The following is a 15,844-nucleotide window of genomic DNA, read 5'->3' as shown; positions in this document are numbered from 1 at the left end:
AACCACTGCAGAATATAGATTGGAATTTAATCTAATTTTGCTCAGTTTCAACTGTCCTATCATTTTTATTAGTCTTCACAGTAAAAGCTATTCAGGGGGCTGCACAACAGTGAAAAGATTGGCTTAGCCAGTTGTGTGCCCAGCATTTCTAAACGGCTTAGAACCTTCTTAATAAAGATCATAATTTGAACCTTTTGCTCTTTTTGCTTCTGAAAATTGGAACAATTGGAAATTGGAAGTAAAATCGTATGTCTTGGGATTAATCAGAAATCGAAGCCTAGAAACCCACTTGTTTGGTTTTAGAGAGCATGTGCAAGTTGTTGGTTATATTTGGAGATGCATAATTGAAAACACTTTTACATTTGTATAGCACTTTAAAACGTTTATAGCCCTTATATATAGAATATTTCATTTGAGACTCAGAACAGTCCTTCAAGATAAACCAGAGCATGGTACTAAAATCACAGGGCTCAAAGGCACTTAAAAGCAAGTAGTTTAACTGCCCTGCCCACTTGGCAGGTGCCCAAACTGAGACACATAGAAGGTCACTGATTGGCTCAAGGTGGTACTGCAGGCTTTCCTATGTGAGACATTCACTTTCTAAATGCCTAATGACACTCAGAGGTAGAAAATGTCATTGAAATCACTGTAGTGCTCAAGGTTGGCAGGAAGGATTAGAACCCGGAAGTCCCTGCCTTGGGGTCCTAAGCACAGACTTCTCTCTCCCTCAGTACCTTTTATACACATCAGTTTGACTTTTTCTTATCATTGACTTTACTATAATCCTCTAAATATATATACCTCCTGCAGCCTCCAAAGCAGTTAAACTCCCGTCAGTGGACATAAAATTTCTTGGTCTGACAATCTTACTTTTATGTTGCCTTCAGTATTTCAGGTTGCCTGAGGTGCCATATTGATTAAGCTACATTCTGGAGAACTAAATATATGTAGAATATTATATGGCTCCCCTACTGAACACAAAACTGTAAATTAATGGATCTCTTCTGTTGACATCATAAAGTATGCAGACCTGAAGTACAACTGTAATATTCCTTGCAGGACCATGTATTTTACTTGTAATGTCTAAAATGAATGGTTGTTCACATGTAGAAGCTATGACAAAACACGGATGTTCATATAGGAGGTGACACAGTGGAAGAAGGATTACAGTGAGGACATGTAGAGTGAGAGGCCAAAAGGGCTGGGGGAAAAAATAATAAAATGGACCAGTGGCAAGGGAACTTTCCACTGTGGAGGTCACAGCAAAATTCAATCAATACATCAATCCTGATTATGGTTAGAGTTGATATAAACATGTTTTGCTTTGTTTTTGTATTCGTGTTTTGTGGTTTTCTGTGTCATCAGGTATAACTGAAACCATGGCAGAAGAGCAGAGCCAGGTAGTTTGGGAGATTAATTAGAAATGCTGCACATCACAAGGCATTTGTAAATTGGGAGGTAGAGGGAGATTCTGATACAAATGGTGCTGAAAGTAGCACAGAATGAACCCTAGACTGAGAAAAGTGGCTAAAGTAGTTATTGGTGCACATATATTTTTCCCTCTTGCTCTTTTGGCTCCTCCCTCCAAATCTCCTCAATAGATTTTTCTGCCTTAAAATACCCCCCTTCCCCCCACCTTGCCCTAAGTTTCAATAAACAAGTTTCCCAGGTCAGTATTTTGACAGATGCTGCTTAAATTAGTCTAAATTTCCAATGTATCTAGCTCCTCCCAGTTCTTAAGTTATTGCTACTAAACTAAACTGCCATTGGGACTGTGAAATTTCATCTGCAGTAGCCAACTACCAGATCACAAAAAAAACTCATCTGAACACCCACAAGAATTTTCTTTGCACTGTAAAGTCAAGCATCTTGTTTATCATGTAAGCATTAATTTTTAATGCTTTAATTTGACCCAAAGCATTTTGTTGTCTGTGATGGGCTTCCCACTTCTTTTGCTTGGAAAAATCTGGAGTCTAAGTCTAAGCATGTTTCCTTTAATTCTAAAAGCAATTTTCTGTGTTTTTCTCTTAAGTAGGACTGAAAACATTTGACTAAGAATTTTGTGCACCTCTTCTTTTTTTAGTTGCTTTTCTCTTCATTCATGAGTTAATCCTTCTTAGGTTGTTGAAAAACAGCTCCCCAATTCTGAACACAGTGAAGGGAAGGGCAGCATCCTTTCAGGCTCTCTAAGCCTTGCAATGTGAGAGGATCAGAGCACTTCCAGCTCTATTACAAAGCTGTCATCATCAAGACAGTATGGTACTGGCATAAAAACAGACACATAGATCAATGGAACAGAATCGAGAGCCCAGAAATGGACCCTCAACTCTATGGTCAACTTATCTTTGACAAAGCAGGAAAGAATGTCCAGTGGAAAAATGACAGTCTCTTCAACAAATGGTGTTGGGAAAATTGGACAGCCACATGCAGAAGAATGAAACTGGACCATTTCCTTACACCACACACAAAAATAGACTCCAAATGGTTGAAAGACCTAAACGTGAGACAGGAGTCCATCCAAATCCTAAAGTAGAACACAGGTAGCAACCTCTTCGACCTCAGCCACAGCAACTTCTTCCTAGAAACATCACCAAAGGCACAGGAAGCCAGGGCAAAAATGAACTATTGGGATTTCATCAAGATAAAAAGCTTTTGCACAGCAAAAGAAACAGTCAACAAAACCCAGAGACAACCAACAGAATGGGAGAAAATATTTGCAAATGACATATCAGATAAAGGGCTAGTATCCAAAATCTATAAAGAACTTATCAAACTCAACACCCAAAGAACAAATAATCCAATCAAGAAATGGGCAGAAGACATGAACAGACATTTCTCCAAAGAAGACATCCAAATGGCCAACAGGCACATGAAAAAGTGCTCAACATCGCTCGGCATCAGGGAAATCCAAATCAAAACCTCGATGAGATACCACCTCACACCCGTCAGAATGGCTAAAATTAACAAGTCAGGGAATGACAGATGTTGGCGGGGATGTGGAGAAAGGGGAACCCTCCTACACTGTTGGTGGGAATGCAAGCTGGTGCAACCCCTCTGGAAAACAGTGTGGAGGTTCCTCAAACAGTTGAAATTAGAGCTACCATTTGATCCAGCAATTGCACTTCTGGGTATTTACCCCAAAGATACAAATGTAGGGACCCGAAGGGGTACGTGCACCCCAATGTTTATAGCAGCAATGTCCACAATAGCCAAACTGTGGAAAGAGCCAAGATGTCCATCGACAGATGAATGGATAAAGAAGATGTGGTATATATACACAATGGAATATTATGCAGCCATCAAAAGGAACGAGATCTTGCCATTTGCAATGAAGTGGATGGAACTGGAGGGTGTTATGCTGAGTGAAATAAGTCAATCAGAGAAAGACATGTATCATATGACCTCACTGATATGAGGAATTCTTAATCTCAGGAACAAACTGAGGGTTGCTGGAGTGGTCGGGGGTGGGAGGGATGGGGTGGCTGGGTGATGGACATTGGGGAAGATATGTGCTACGGTGAGCGCTGTGAATTGTGCAAGACTGTTGAATCACAGATCTGTACTTCTGAAACAAATAACGCAACATATTGTAAGAAAAAAGAAAAAGAAGAAGATAGCAGGAGAGGAAGAATGAAGGGGAGTAAGTCAGAGGGGGAGACGAACCAGGAGAGATGATGGACTCTGAAAAACAAACTGAGGTTTCTGGAGGGGAGGAGGGTGGGGGGATGGGTTAGCCTGGTGATGGGTACTGAGGAGGGCACATTCTGCATGGAGCACTGGGTGTTATGAACAAACAATGAATCATGGAACAGTACACCAAAACAAATTATGTAATATATGGTGATTAACATAACAATAAAAAATTAAAAAAAAATGTCCCTGGGGCAGCTGGGTGGTGCAGTTGTTTAAGTCTCTGGCTCTTGGTTTCAGCTCAGGTCCTGATCTCAGGGTTGTGAGATCAAGCCCCGCCTTGGGCTCCACACTCAGAGCGGAATCTGCTTAGATTCTCTCTAACTCTCCCTCTGCTCCTCCCACTTCTTTAAAAAAATAAATAAATCTTTAAAAAAATACAATAAAATGTGGTGTCCCTGAAAGGACTTGAAATCAATCTCTAGGGCAGCAATACTCTATTACAGGAATGCACCACTGCAGGATCATCACTTACTAGCTCTGTGATTCTGGGCAAGTCACTTAACTTCTGTGAGCCTGCCTCAGTTACTATCTATGCACAGTGAGGAATAATGGTACTTTCCTCGGAGGGTTGTTGTGGGGATTAAATAGGTAGTGCATATAAAGGATTTAGAACTGCAGCTGGTCTTCTAGCATCTCATTAGCAATCTTCTATTATGACCACCACAGATGCCCAGGCCTATCCCCAGAAGAGATTTTGACTCAGTAGGCCTGGAGCTGTGGCATAGGCATGTGAATTTTAACAGAGGTTCTTGGGGATTCTGATGGCCATCTATTAAGAACTGCTATAGGCAGTGATTCTCAAATTTTAATGTGCATTAAAGTCACCTGGGGGAAGGAAACTTATAAAATGAAACTCTAAGCCCCACCTCTAGAAATTGTGCTACTACTCTAGATCTGGTGGGAGGGCCCAGGAATGTGCAATTTAATTAGAACTCTAGGTGATTTGAATGCAGGTGGTCTGTAAGAGCACCCTTTGGGAAACACTGCTATAGAGGAATCATATTAGCACCCTGTTATGGATTGGATGTTTATGTCTCCTTCCCACCCAATTCATAAGTTGAAACCCTAACCCCCAGTGTGATGGTAATGGGAGGTGGGGACTTTGGGAGGTAATTAGGTTTAGATGATTTCTAGGGGCCCCATGATGGGATTAGTGCCCTTATGAGAAGGGATAGAAAGACAAGAGCTTTAGTGAGTGCATACACACACTCTCTCTCACGCTCTTCATGTGAGGACACAGGGAGAAAGCCACTGTCCGTTAGCCAAGAAGAGGACACTCTCACAGGAAACCTAATCTTTCTGGCACCTTGATTTGGGACTTGTCAGCCTCTAGTACTCTGATAACTAAATTGCTGTTGTTTAAACCACCTGGTCTATGGTAGTTTTTAGTAGTAGTCCAAGCCAACTAAGACACATACCCCTTCTTCCCTGCATTTGCCTATAGCAATAATCTTTTAAGATTGCCAAGGTATTATTTTTAAAAATTTATTTATTTATTTATTTTATAGGGAGAGAGAGAGAGAGAGAGAGAGAGAGAGAGAGAGAGAGGAAGAGAGAATCTCAAGCAGACTCCCCGCTGAGCACGGAGCCCAATACAGGACTCCAGGAACCTGAGTTCATGACGTAAGCTGAAATGAAGTGTAGGTTAACTGACTAAGCCCCCAAGGTGCCCCACCAAGGTAGTATTGAAATGGCCCACACCACAGAGATAATGCTGCTGACTCACTTTCAGTGGAACAAAAGGCACAAGCTATAAAGTATTTTTTCACTCATAGGAATTAGCACAGAAATGCACCCTCTAACCAATGGCATGTAATTGTAAGCTGACTGCAGGGGGTGTAATCTGTAGCCATAGAATGAAAAAAGTCAATTAACCATGTTGAAAGAGAACGTCTGACAATAGAAATTATACCTTTGACCCTTGGTTCATTAGCATTGTGCCCTAATCAGTTGAGCTTACCAGCCAAACAGCCATGAGAAAACTGTAGGAAAAAGGAAGCAGGATTACTTAGAGTTTATACTAGCCGTTCATTATGTGAATGGTGCTTAATGAGTCTGGTGACTTTTTTTTTAGTGACAAAATATTTTATTTGATTCCTATGAAATACATTTCCATTCTATCGTACCTGAAAAGAGAAAAAATGAGGGCTTTGAAGAATTTTGAATTCTCATTTGTCCTTTGCCCATGCTGCACAACACCTGGCTCTCCACTTATTGTGGAAATGGAACTTTCCATTCATAGTGATTTCTAGGTCTCTACAGCATTTTGAAAACCCACTAACTACAAAGTTCCACATGGTTTAATACCTGCCCCCTACACACACATACTCTGCTTAAACAAAGACTTGCTTCTTGAGCGCTGTTTCTTTGCAGGTCAGTGGTACCCCTGAGCTTTCTGACAAATGTGTAAAAGGCAGCAGTTTGTGGAATTATTTATCCTCCACATGTAAATCCTTGTGGTTTAGGCCATATCCAGGATCAGCCCTTGTGTTAGTGCTAGGAATTGAAAATAAGGGAAAAGCATCCTTGAAAGTCCATCTTTTTAAAATGCAGCAGAAATCCTGTCTTATGGAACCTAGAAACCTAAATTATCTTAGATCCTCATAAGTTTTATTCACTCTCAGGGTTTTCAAGTGTTGCAGGAAAATTTGTTTGGAGGTTTAGAGAATTAACTGTTGTTTCTAAAATATCTATTTGGAATAGTATACTAAGCAAAGTTCAGTGAATTAAATTAGATTAATGATAGACAGCTTCATGAAGACAAATAAATTATTTTTTTCTCCAGGTCTCTGTATTTCTTAAGTCCTTGGAGAATTGGGTTCTAAATATTCTTCACTTGTAGCTTTCAGGGAGCAGTGAAACTTGCTCTCTCAGTGCCTGTATATTTGCTTTGGGGTAACCATATTTCTTGAGCTACGTATTCAATTTGAGTCTTAAGGGGGGGGATACTATTTTTCTTTTAGACATGATTTCGATAAATAGAGATTAAAAGGTCGGTAATTTTTTTTTCATTTGTGTGAAATACAGCTGTTCACAGTCTGCCTCTTGGAGGTATTGAGAAAACCCTGCAACGTTAGTTTTATATTTTTGTGCCATATGGACATAACCTCATCTCTTAATACCATTTGATTTTTTAATATTTCAAGTTTTTATTTAGATTCTAGTTAATATATAGTGTAATATTAGTTTCAGGAGTAAAATTTAATGATTCATCACTAATATAACATCCAGTGCTCATCATAACAACTGCCTTCCTTAAAATCCATCACCCATTTAGCCCATAGCCTCACCACCTCCCCTCCAGTAACCCTCAGTTTGTTTCTATAGTTAAGAGTCTTATGGTTTGCCTCCTTTTTTTTCTTTCCCCTATGTTCATCTGTTTTGTTTCTTAAGTTCCACATATGAGTGAAATCATATGGTATTTGTCTTTCTCTGACTTATTTCACTTAGCATAATATACTTTAGCTCCATCCGCATCATTGCAAATGCCAAGATTTTATTTTTTTTATGGCTGAGTAATATTCTACTGTGTGTGTGTGTGTGTGTGTGTGTGTGTGTGTGTGTGTGTGTTTAGTATATATACCACTTCTTTATACTACTTTATACTTCTTTAACCATTTATCAATCAATGGACATTTGGACTCTTTCCATAATTTGGCTACTGTTGATAATGCTGCTATAAGCATCGGGGTGCATGTACCCCTTCAAATCAGTATTTTTGTATCCTTTGGGTAAATACCTACTAGTGATATTGCTGGATCATAGGGTAGTTCTATTTTTTAAATTTTGAGTAACCTCCAAATTGTTTTCCAGAGTGGGTGTACCAGTTTGCATTCCCACCAACAGTGTAAGAGTGTTCCCCTTTCTCCGCATCCTCACCAACACCTGTCATTTCTCGCATTGTTAATTTTAGCTATTCTGACAGATGTGAGGTGGTATCTCATTGTAGTTTTGATTTGTATTTCCCTGATGATGAGTGACGTTGAAAATCTTTCCATGTGTCTGTTCGCCATCTGTATGTCTTCTTTGGTTTTATGAAATCTTTTCTGCTTTGTGACATAGAGGGTTTCTTTTGGTAATTATTAGTAAATAATGCTTGTTGTGTAAAAACTTAAAAAGGGCTAATATCTTCAGTAAAGGCAAACTATTAGCAGCTACGTGAACCAGGATATATCCTATAGCATAAAAGATTTAAAAATTTTAGAAAGATTGCAAAAAAAAGGAAAAGAACTTGACACACTTTGTGTTGTGGAAGTGAACCACTTGTTTGTCTTAATAAGACCTTCTCCTTTGAGACCAGTTATCAGATTCAGCCTTTATTCCTAGAGTGAAATAAAGATTCACTGAAATTTTAACAAGTTATATTTGTTCACTAACAATGAAAACAGTAGGCTTTATTTCAAACAAATTGTTAGCATCAACCATAGAAAGATAAGTAAATTCTAATTAATGCACTAGTTACCATCTTTACCATCCATATTAGCCTGAGTTGGGTCTTTATCCTTGAGATACTTATCGGACTAGTTTTGCATATTTTACCACAAGCCTTTTGATAGTACTCATTTAAAAATCACCACTTCTTGAATGAATGAACCTATTATTCTTATCTAGATGGAACATTCTCAAAAAGATGATGGGAGCTCTAAATCATATCGCCTCTTCCTCCATCTAAATAGAATTAAACCTTGTACTGCAGTGATCAGGAAAAGGATACCAGTACATGAGTTTCTTATGTTTTTTTTTTCTAAATATAGCACATATTAGGAGATACAGACTATGATCTGAATCTTAACATGACCAAGGGGGTCAAAACAGTGCTGGGATATGTGTCAGGAGACTTGAGTTCCAGGCTGGACTCTGCCACTGTGTGATTTCACACAGATGCTTTTTGGCTTCCATTTTCTGACTTGTTTTCAAAGAGATGATTGGTATAAATGACTACTTGGTTCCCTCACAGTTAAAGCCCATGATTCTGTGCTTTCAGTTGCTATCTATGAGATGATTTTGTTCCCTCAATTTGTTCATGCTCCTTCCTTGCATCCCATTGAGTGTCCTTAGCATCCAGGTGATGGAACACATTGACCTCTATTCTGGAAAATGGTCCCAGACCAGGAAATTTTCCATAATACTAATGATTTCTAGGAATATGGGACTCTTCTGCATCCCACTACCAGGAAGGACATACATAAAAGGAAAATAGGTATATTTTACAGACTACTAGACAAATGTCTGAAATTATTCTGTCTACCTAGAAAGCATCTTACCTTCTTTCCTCTTTGCTATATGAGTTGAGACAGTCTGGTTGATCTGCTTCCATTCCTTTGACTTTACAATTGTTTAGGAAAACACAAAATAGTATTAGTAATTGGTTAACATTAAATAGCAACGAAAGAGAGGCTTAAACACCTGTATCTTTGCAACCCCCTCAACCCTCATCACCAACAAAAACTATAGAAACATAAAAAGAACAAGCACTACAGTGAACCTCTGTCCATACAGCATGCATACAGAATATACCATAGCCTGTCAGATTATTTCCATATTTTTCTTGGCTGCAAGTCACAAGTCATTTTGGTACAAATAATACTTGTGAATAAACTGCATAAAATACTCACCAAGCTACACCGAAACTGTCCATGGAAGTGACAACTTGCTGTCATGAATGAGGAAATAGCCCTTGCATAAAAGGCAATTGTGTTGATTGTAGAAAATGAAATGAGCTTTCTTAGGTTTCTTCCTTATGTGATGGTGGTTTTTAAACAGGAAATCTCCTATACAGTGATGTTAGGCCATATATTTCATTTCAATTTTCATTTACAATTGTCATTGTTGTGGGAAAAATATTTTAATCAATTTCTGCATGAAGGTCAGATAAAACTGTGAACAAAAGTAATTTCTTTATGATAATATCAAAACAGAAGCAATGCTACACTTAAATTATGAAGCATGTTTCTCTTATCTGCAACACAATTGTGTGTATGACTTAATAGAATCTGAGAGTATCTCTTATTTATGCTATTGGTAAGCTCAAGAAATTCTCTTCCCTTCGAGGCCTGAAGTTCTGATATTGGTTAAGAATGAGACCAGATAATATTATGTCATGGGTATAAACTAAGTTATTTTTAACTGGGAATTATTTCAGGTCTTTGGGGTTTTGTTTAATAAACTGAGGTTGTATTGACATTTTTTTTGGTGCCTTAGAAGACATCATATGATTTTTTAAAAATGCCCCAGTGTGTGTGAGTGTGTGTGTGTGTGTGTGAGTTATTTGAGGTTAACACAGTGGGCCAGAAGTATTCATAATAAAAATATTATTTTATCTGGCTTTTGACTGTAAAAAGACACCCATTTAGTAGATACACACAAACACATGCATCCTGAACTGTTGCCTGAACACATCTTCCTGTTCCCAACCTCTGCCAACACAGGTCTTATCAGCTGCTTGCAAATGGAAATCTGAGACTGTCTACTCCCAGAAGATAGAAAATTGATTATAGTTGCAAGTGCAGACTACTGACAAAACCTTTAGGAACACAGCGTGGAGCTAGGTGATGTACGCTGATAATTTAATACATACACACACACTTTCACATTCCCTAATACCCTTTCCAACATTTTAAGAAGTTCCACTAATTAGGCTGCACAGTAAAGCACAAAAAGAGTTCAGAGTTGCCCAGGAAGTCACAGAAATTGTGTTACTTTCAAGAATTTAACCTAGGAGACTTTTACTCCACTTTATTCTTACACTGTAACCACAAGGCATTTGCCCAGACCCTCAAATTCTTCTCCATATCTTTATGAAGCTATATATGCTTCAGAGGTAAGAAACATTGCCAATTCCATTTTGGGAGTCTCCTTTTGAAGCACTGTAATTACTTATTTTACTAGTGGGAATGCTGGGGAAAAATAACATTTAATCTTTCATGAACATTTCTAGGATTATGTAGAGAGAAAATATTTTAAATGTTTTCTAGCCACTGAAACATAATGTGGCAATCAAGCAACTCCTGTCTCCCTATGATATCTAAAAGTGATTCAGAGACTAATTTTGGTTGGGTTCTGTGAATCACATTGGTCAAAAGAAAAGATTATCTAGTAATGTGGGCAAAGCATTAGCTGCCCTTAATATTTAGTTGAAATCCCTAAAAAGCAGAATTATTGTCTTTTATCATCTGTAGGGCTGTTGACATTGAAAAATTATAATGGTGACTATATATATATATATATATATATATATATATATATATATATCTTTATAATATTATATCATCAGGCCTCTGGGCCACTCCACTTTATAGCTTCTTAATCTGCTTTGACCAAATGATTTAAAAAGGAATTGGTAGCATTCTGGCATCTGGTGTCCTGTAGAAACATTTTAAAGCATTTTCAACTTGCCTTTGAAGATCAAATAAAATGATTAAAAAAAAACATATTGGGGATGATTCCATATCTTGGCTATTATAAATAATACTTCAATAAATATAGGGGTGCATATATCTTTTCAAATTAATGGTTTAGTTTTCTTTGGGTAAATACCCAGTAGTAGAATTTTGGGATCATATGACAATTCTATTTTTTTTTTAAAGATTTTAGTCATTTATTTGACAGGGAGAGCAGGAGAGCACAGGCTGGGGGAATGGCAGAGGGAGAGGGAGAAGCACGCTCCCCACTGAGCAGGGAGCCCGATGTGGGGTTCAATCCCAGAACCTTGGGATCATGACCTGAGCTGAAGGCAGTCGCTTAGCCAACTGAGCTACCCAGGCATCCCGACAATTCTATTTTTAATTTTTTGAAGAGTGTCCATACTGTTTTCTACAGTGGCTGCACCAATTTTCATTCCTACCAACAGGGCATGAGGGTTTCTTTTTCTCTACATCATTGACAACATTTGTTATTTCTTGTCTTTATTTTAGCCGTTCTGACAGGTGTAAAGTAGTATCTCATGTGGTTTTGATTTGCATTTTGCTGATGATGAGTGATGTTGGGCATCGTTTTGTGTGTCTGTTGGCCAACTCTATGTCATCTTTGGAAAAATGTCAATTTGGGTCCTCTACCCATTTTTTTAATGTTTCAAGTTTTTATTTAAATTCTAGTTAGTTAACATATAGTGTAATATTAGTTTTAGGAGTAGAATTTAGTGATTCATCACTTACATATAATACCCAGTTTTCATCAAAACACGTGCCCTCCTTTATACCCATCACCCATTTAGCCCATGCCCCCGCCTCCCCTCCCCTCCATCAACCCTCAGCTTGTTCTCTATAGTTAAGTCTCTATTATGGTTTGCCTCCCCGTCTTTATTTTTTGTTCTCCTATGTTCATCTGTTCTGTTTCTTAAATTCCACATAGGAGTGAAATCATTTGGTATTTGTCTTTCTCTGACCGACTTATTTCGCTTAGCATTATACACTCTAGCTCCATCCATGTCATTGCAAATGTCAAGATCCCAATATTTTTTATGTCTGAGTAATATTCCTGTGTGTGTGTGTGTGTATACACTAATTCCTCTTTCATTTATCAGTTGAGGGACATTTGTGTTCTTTCCATAATTTGGCTATTGTTGATAATGCAGCTATAAGCATCAAGGTGCATGTGCCCCTTCAAATCCTTTGGGTAAATACCTAGTAGTGCAATTGCTGGATCATAGGGTAGTTCTATTTTTACCATTCTGAGGAAAGTCCATACTGTTTTCCAGAGTGGCTGCATCAGTTTGCATCCCCACCAACAGTGTAAGAGGGTTCCCCTTTCTCTGCTCCTTATCAACACCTGTCATTTCTTGTGTTGTTAATTTTAGCCATTCTGACAGATGTGAGGAGGTATCTCATTGTAGTTTTGATTTATATTTCCCTGATGATGAGTGATATTGAGCATCTTCTCATGTGTCTGTTAACTATCTGTATGTCTTCTTTGGAAAAATGTCTATTTGCGTCTTCTGCCCATTTCTTGATTGGATTTTTTGGGTTTTTTTGGTATTGAGTTTAATTAAGTTCTTTATAGATTTTGGATACTAACCCTTTATCAGATATTTCATTTGCAAATATATTCTTCCATTCTGAAGGTTGCCTTTTAGTTTTGTTGATGGTTTCCTTTGTTGAGCAGAAGTTTTTTATCTCGATGAAGTCCCAGTAGTTCATTTTTGCTTTTGTTTCCCTTGCCCCTGGTGACGTGTCTAGTAAGAAGTTCCTGTGGCTGATGTCAAAAAAGTTGCTGCCTGTGTTCTTCTCTAGGATTTGGATGGTTTCCTGTCCATGTGTGCCCATTTTTTTTAAATTGGACTTTTTTTTTTTGGTGTTGAGTTGTATAAGTTCTTTATATATTTTGAATATTAACCCCTTATTGGATATATCATTGGCATATATCTTCTCCCATTCAGTAGGTTGTCTTTTAGTTCTGTTGATGGTTCCTTTTTCTGTGGAAATATTTTATTTTGGTAGAGTCCCAATAGTTTAATTTTGCTTTTGTTTCCTTTGCCAGAGGAGACCTATTTAGAAAAATGTTTCTACAGCCAATGTCAAGGAAATTACTGCCTATGCTTTCTTCTGGGAATTTTATGGTTTCAGGTCTCATATTTAGGTCTTTAATCTATTTTGAGTTTATTTTTGTGTATGGTATAAGAAAGTAGTCCAATTTTGTTCTTTTGCATGTAGCTGCCCAGTTTTCCTAGTATCATTTATTGAAGAGACTATCTTTTCCCCCATTGTATATTCTTGCATTCTTCGTTGTTTGTCAATTAATTACCATAAAACTATGGGTTATTTCTGGGTTTTCTATTCTGTTCCATTGTTCTATGTCTGTTTTTTGTGCCTTTACCATACTGTTTTGACAACTACAGCTTTGTAGTATATCTTGAAATTTGTTATTGTGATATCTCCGGCTTTTTTCTTCTTTTTCAAGATTTTTCTGACTATTCGGAGTCTTTTGTGCTTCCCTACAAATTTTAGGATTATTTGTTCTAGGTCTGTGAAAAATGCTGTTGGTACTTTGAAAAGGATTACATAAAATCTATAGATTGCTTTGGGTAGTATAAACATTTTAACAATATTTGTTTTTCCAATCCATGAGCATGCAAGATCTGTCCATTTGTTTGTGTCATCTTCAATTTCTTTCTTCAGTGTTTTGTAGTTTTCAAAGTACAGATCTTTCATCTCCTTAGAAGTTTATTCCTAGGTATCTTATTATTTTTTGGTACAATTATACGTAGGATTTTCTTACTTTCCCTCTCTGCTACTTCGTTATTCGTGTATAGAAATACAATAGATTTCTTTATATCAATTTTATATCTTATAACTTTACTGAATTCATTTATCTGTTCTAGTAGTTTTTTGATGGAGTCTTTAGGATTTTCTATATATCGTATCATGTCATCTGTAAATAGCAAAACTTTTACTTCTTAGTTATCAATTTGGATGTCTTTTATTTCTTTTTGTGGTCTGATTGCTGTGGCTAGGACTTCCTGTAATATGTTGAATAAAAGTGGTGAGAGTGAACATCCTTATCTTGTTCCTGACCTTAGGAGAAAAGCTCTCAGTTTTTCACCATTGAGTATGATGTTAGCTGTGGATTTTTCATATATGGCCTTTATTATGTTGAGGTATGTTCCCTCTAAACTTACTTTGTTGAGAGTTTTTATCATGAATATAAGTTGTAATTTGTCAAATGCTTTTTCTGCATCTATTGAGATGATCATATGATTTTTATACTTTCCCTTATTGATATGATGTAGTGCATTGATAGATTAGCAAATATTGAATGACCTTTGTGCCCCTGGAATAAATCCCAATTGATTGCGGTGAATGATTTTTTTGATGCATTGTTGGATTTGGTTTGCTAATATTTTGTTGAGGGTTTTTGCATCTATATTCATTAGAAATATTGGCCTGTAATTTTATTTTTTGTAATGTTGTCATCTGATTTTGGTATCGGGGTAATGCTGGACTCATAGAATGAATTTTGAAGCTTTCCTTCTTCTATTTTTTGGAATAGTTTAAGAAGGATGAGTATTAACTTTTCTTTAAATGTTTGGTAGAATTCACCTGTGAAGTCTTCTGGTCCTAGACTTTGGTTTGTTGGGAGTCTTTTGACTAAAGTAGTCCAAGTGTCCATTGATAGATGAGTGGATAAAGAAGATGTGGTATGTGTGTGTGTGTGTGTGTGTGTGTGTGTATGTATGTGTGTGTGTGTATATATATATATATATAAAATTAAATATTTTTCAACCATAAAAAAGACTGAAATCTTGCCATTTGCAACAACATGGATGGAATTAGAGAATATAATGCTAAGTGAAATAAACCAGTCAGAGAAAGACAAATACCACATGATTTCACTCATATGTGGAATTTAAGAAACAAATGAACAAACAAAAAATAGACAAACAAAAACTAGATGCTTAATCGTAGAGAACAAACTGGTGATTGCCAGAGGAGAGGTGGGGGGGTATGGGTGAGTTAGATAAAGGGGAGTAAGAGTACACTTACCTTGATGAGCACTGAGAAATGCATAGAATTGTTGAATCACTGTATTGTACACCTGAAACTAATGTAACACTGTATGTTAATTATACCTCAATAAAAAAGAAAAATGTATTGGGGAGAATCCAGTACTAGGAAGAGAACTTCCACTTAGAAAACATGAATTTCATCAATAAGCAGTTCTGTAACCTTGAGAAAGTCCACTAGAAATTTGAACCTCAATGTCTTTTTCCATAAAGTTGAGGAACTAAAACTGTATGAGCTATTGTGATAGCCTCCTAATTGATCTGTCTGCTTCTGGATTCAGTCTCATCTTCCATTTTGCATTCTTATTGCCAAAAATAACATACAAGCCTGACTAATCCCTTCTAAAGTTTCTTACAATTTCCACACCATAGTTCTTTCCCCTCTAGCTTTACCACCTACCCACTCCCATGTTATGCTCCTGCTATATCAAATGATTTAAAATTTTCTGAGTATAGCATGCTTTCTTACTCTTTTATGCATCTGAACATACGCTATTTCCCCTACATGGATGTCCCATCAGCCAAATCTTCCACCCCAGTGTTTCCAATAAATTTCCATTAGTTTTCAAACCCTAGCTCAGATGGGTGCTTCCTAATGAAATGTTTTCTTTCTACCACTGATCCCATTCCCATCTCTGGGCTATATTTGTGCTC

The sequence above is a fragment of the Callorhinus ursinus genome, unplaced genomic scaffold, assembly GCF_003265705.2.
Source record: "Callorhinus ursinus isolate GAN/ISIS: 27379988/994484 unplaced genomic scaffold, GSC_fseal_2.0 scaffold95, whole genome shotgun sequence".
NCBI lineage: Eukaryota > Metazoa > Chordata > Mammalia > Carnivora > Otariidae > Callorhinus > Callorhinus ursinus.
The sequence above is the reverse complement of the archived record's forward strand: the minus strand, read 5'-3'. Positions refer to the sequence as shown.